A 5,379-nucleotide genomic window follows, 5' to 3' on the forward strand; every position below is an offset into this window, starting at 1 on the left:
TCACCATTTAGCAGCTAAGGAGAGATAACACAGTGTATTGAAGTTTTGTTCTGTGAAGAAGTTCTATGAAGAGGTTCATCTACTTGGACAGTGCTTTCTTTCAAAGAAGCATTCCGCCAAATATGAAGAACTGAATCAGAGACATGCAAATCTAATTTATCACATAGCAAAGAGGCTGTTGAAGAGTCAATCTCCTTCATGTTTTACAGATTGTATTTTACTTTTCAATGTTTATTTTTCTGTAATTTCTTGAGTGAAAAGGCATATTGAAAGAGTTCAAATAAAATACAATGAGTGGAAGAGGATGAGTGATACACTTGAGAGAAAAGTCTAGAGTTATTTTAGATTTCTTTAGGTTAACTTATGTCTTGTATCTTGTACCAGTGAGTACTCCTTTCTTAGTTAGGTGAACACTAAGAGTGAAGAGTTAGGTATTAGCATAGCCAATGTTAAGTTAGGTTAGAACTTGAGTGTGAAAGGATTGTGTCAATCCTGTGGAATTGGTGTATGTAATACTTTAACTATAGTGGAAATTCTACCACTGTTGTGGTGGAGACTGGATGTAGGTTGCATAGCACAAGACAACCGAACCAGGATACATGATGGTGTTAGCTTTTCTCTTCTCTGCTCTGTCCTATTTTCTGATATTTATGAGACAAAATAAAATTGTCTCATAAATTTTCTGCTGCTAAGTTCAAACAGATTCAGACTGAAAGTTTGTTTTAAAAGGGTCTGTTCAGTAACTTAAAAGAATGTCATAGATTCAACCCCCTTCTCTAAACCTTCTACAACCTTCACACTTATATGGTAAATACGGTGGGACCTTGCTGATGGTCATAGCTCAAGACGGTAACACAAATATTTTGCCTATTGCCTTTGTCATTATTGAGGGTGAGACGAAGGAGGTGTGGTTGTTCTTTCTTTCGTATCTGCGACAACATGTGACATTACAACCCAGGATCTTAGTGATTTCAGACAGACACAAATCTATTGATGGTGCACTAAACGCCAAGGGAAGTTTATGAAAACCACCTCGCACCTTCGAAGCTTTTTGTACAAGACACATTGCAGCCAACTTCATGACTCGCTTCAAGAACAAAGTCTTGAATAAGGTTCTGATTAACATAGCATATGCGAAGTCGCAGCGTGAGTTCACTCATTATTTTGGTCGTCTGAGGGGGCGAAAATGTAGCAATCACAAACTGGCTTGAAGAAATGCCACAATCACAATAGGCACAGTATGCTGATGAGGGTCATCGATTTGGTCACTGACGACGAATATCTCCGAGTGCATTAATGTTGTGATGAAAGGCTCTCGCAATTTACCAATCACGGCTCTTGTTAAGTCAAGTTATTTTCGTTTGGGTGAACTTTTTGCTAGGAAGGGTTCCGAGCAAGCGTATTATGGAACCGTGTTATCTCCTCTGTGGCGTCCTGCTCCAACTCTCCGCAAATCGTATTGTGGAACCAAGTGAGCTTTACAGTCCACTTGGTCTGTGACTGCCTGTCATCTGCGCTGGGAACAACACCCAGAATCTGCTGACATAACTCCTTAATGGTCCATCCCTGATGGTGCTGCTCCCAACCACATATGCATCACTCACAGAATCACCGTCAATCCTGTACCAGCTAATAGGTCGCATCCTGCAGGGTGATAGTCATCTCCCCGCATGGTAGATGAAATGTGTGGGACTCAGACCTCCACCTCTCTATCAACGCTGAGGCAAGTGGCATGTCATGCTCGAACTCGACCATATAGGCCACATACTCAAATTCGGATCGTCTGAGATATGGCCTAATCTGCTCTGGCGGCCGTGTCATCAAATTCTGCCTGGTGCGCAAAATCTGAGGCGCCTACCAAACAGAAACAAAAAAAAGGGGGGGACGCTGAATACATAGGATAACAAGTTCATGTTTATTAATTACAATAAAATAAACAATAGTGAAAAAATTGTACCACTAGATCAAGCCTGCCAGCAATGTGCTCAGCCTGATTCAATCTGTACATTGTATCCTCGTAGCACAATAACTGCTGCTCCATCTAACCACACTCTAGTAAAATAAAATCACATATACTAAACTCAGTTCTTCTTACGTTAATTAAATTATTAAAAAATATATTTAAATTTATAATTGTCTACCTTAGTTCTTAATCAGTTTATAAACTTACTAATTTAAATTTAACCCAACTACATGACGCCGTCAAGTAACACCCTAAACAACCCTAATTAATAATTAATTGAACCCTAAATTTTACTAATCATGTTTCTTTCTAATCTAACTTAACTTAATTAATTATTCCACTAATTACTTTGTAATTCACAACTTAAATTAACTATTCTGACTAAACTAACTAACAATTGACTAACAACTTATACTAATTGTAAATAATAAACAGCAACTGTCCTTGAAAATAATAACATAAAAAATCTAACTAACATATCAACAGTTAACAGTAAGTCTAACTAACATGTAAACAGCAAATTTGTAACTCTAACTAACATGCAACTTCTAACTAGTAACTTTATCTAACATGTGAACAGTAACTCTAACTAAGCAAAAAAAATAACTCTAACTAACATATTATTTATTGACCTGAAACTGAGAATGTCGTCGATAACGAACTTTATGAACGTCGAAAAGACGGAAAGGAGGAACAAAGTAAATTTGGCGGAGATTATGAAAAAGAAATGGACAAATGAAAATGGCCCCACCAGCTTTATATAGTGTGCCGAACTCATCCTAGAGTTTGTCGGGAGTTGTAGCGAACTTGCCTTAATTACAAAAAAAATCGTATTTCGAAAAATAAAGTTCAAAAAACTTGTTTCAAGAATTAATTAATTTTTTATTTTACATTAAAAAAACCTAAAATATAATCAATTCTAAGAAGATAGATTTTTTTATTTGTTGGTGTAAATATTTTTTATTTTAAAAAATAAATTATATTTATTTATTGATATTTTCGATTAGATTGTGCTCTATAGTGTAATTTTAACATTTTTCTTTATTGTATTTAGGGATAATTTAAAAAAAGAAGAGTTAAAAAAATTTGAAAATGAGAATACAAAAATGTAGTATAACATTATAAATATACTTTATTAATCATGATATATTGAAATATATGCATAATAATAAATATTAATGTGTGATTATAAATTTTAAATATTTGTAATTAAAAATTATTGTTATAGTTTTATTTGTAGATATTAATTATATTTAACTATTATTTTTTAATTCACTTGAGTAATGATAGATATTAAATTTAACAATTTTTATATTATTATTATGTAAAATTTATTATTTTTATTTTATAAAATTATAAAATTACTATCTATATAAAATTGATAATGTAGTACAATCATAAAAATCAGTATATTATAAGCTTATTTTATAATAGATTTGTATTATAAACTACAAAAAATGCACTCAAATAATTTTGTTGTTGAAAAAAATGCATTTAAATTCTTTTATCGACAAAAATGTCCTTAAACAATTTTAAAAAGTTATAAAAATATCTAATATTAGATATGTATTTCTTAAAAAATATTTTAGAAATTAAATTTTGATACTGTTTTTTTTTAAATATAATTAGAAAAATGAGATATTTTTATTCTTAAAATTTGGTGATTTTTTTCTAATTATGTATTTTTTGTGATTTTTTATAAGTATTATTGGTTGTTGACAAAAAATTACAAAAAAAAATTATATACTTAACAAAAAATCACCAAATTTTAAGAATAAAAGTATCTCATTTTTTAAATCATATTGGTAAAAAAATTGCATCAAAATCTAATCTCTAAAGTATTTTTTGAGAATACATATTTAACGTTGGTTATTTTTGTCGCATTTTAAAATTATTTAAAAATATTTTTGTCAATAAAAAAATTTAAGTACATTTTTATCAACAACAAAATTATTTGAGTGCTTTTTTATGATTTACCTTAATTTTTATATAATAAAAATATAGACGACACTAGTTACTAATTAATTCACGGCTACTTTATTTATAGAAGTATAAAACCGCTTAAGAACCCAAGCTTAAATTTGTAATTTTGGTTACAACATGTGGCCGACACTAATAATTATTTGAGAGATTTAATGTATATAAAAGGATAAAAATATATATTGACTTCAATGATAAAAGAATTAGTGAAAAATAATAATAAAGAAATAAAAAACACCGAATAATTATTTTTTTGTTGAAACTTATTTTCAATTATAAAGTCCACTTTTATCTTGAAATTAAAGTTGGTTTTTGTTACATATGTTAGTACATATTTAAAAATGATCCAGTTCTAAAAAATATATTTTTCAACACTTTTAATCAAAGTTAACAAAAGTAGGTTTCATTAAAACATGGAAATAAATACCGTTTGAAAACAAGTAATGCACCAAAAAATAATTTTCTAAAACTTTGAAACAAATAAAAATTATATTATTCTTAGGTAACTATATGAATTTGGTTTCTGAAAGTTCTGTGGTCACATAATCCCCACCACCGATACTAGCCCTTTCTTAAATTTTGCTGCCTCTGATCTTCTCAAATATTATTGGCGTTATATATATATATATATCTTAAAAAATATGTCTTTTTAAGATATAAACCTTTATGTTTATCTATGTTAATTAACTCTCATCCCTAGTATATTTCTTATTTTCTCATCATGTCACATGTTTTATCCGGGAGTTAAATTTGAAATAAATAAGAGATTAAATATGATAATATTGTAAAAAAATAAGAGTTAAATATGATTTTAGTCTCTAAAATATAGGTTAAATATCTTTTTTGTTTTAACTTTTTTTTGTATATAAAATAGTCTTTAAGATTTAAATTAGTTTTAAAATCGTCTTTAAGATTTAATTTAATTTAAAAATTTTGACGCGGAAGCGGAAGTCAAGGTGGATGTAGATAATTTTTTCTTTTTTTCTTTCTCCTTTCCTTCTTTTTCTTCTTTTCTTTTTTCTCGTAGGAACAAAAACAATTTTTTTATCATTTTACAATTTTTTTGTTTTAGATAATTTGATCTAAAATTTCAAAATTTAAATAAAAATGAAGATTTTAAAACTTGATTTTAAATTTTATGAACAATTTTGTATAAAAAAATTGAAGACAAAAAAAATTTTCGATCTATATTTTAACGAATAAAATTGTAGTTAATCCAAAAAATAATTAATATAAGAGATAATGATATAGGTTGTGTGGGATTGTATGTAACAGCTCAAACAATCCGCTAGTACGATATTGTCTGTTTTGGCACATAAGATCTTACAGTTTTATCTTTGATGATAGGGATGATAGCCGAAGTCCCTCACACTCACTCGTTAAAATGCCTCGTGCTAAGAAAAGGTATTGAGACATGTTTTCGTTCTCTTTTCCAA

The sequence above is a fragment of the Arachis duranensis genome, chromosome 4 (genome assembly GCF_000817695.3).
Source record: "Arachis duranensis cultivar V14167 chromosome 4, aradu.V14167.gnm2.J7QH, whole genome shotgun sequence".
Classification (NCBI taxonomy): Eukaryota; Viridiplantae; Streptophyta; class Magnoliopsida; order Fabales; family Fabaceae; genus Arachis; species Arachis duranensis.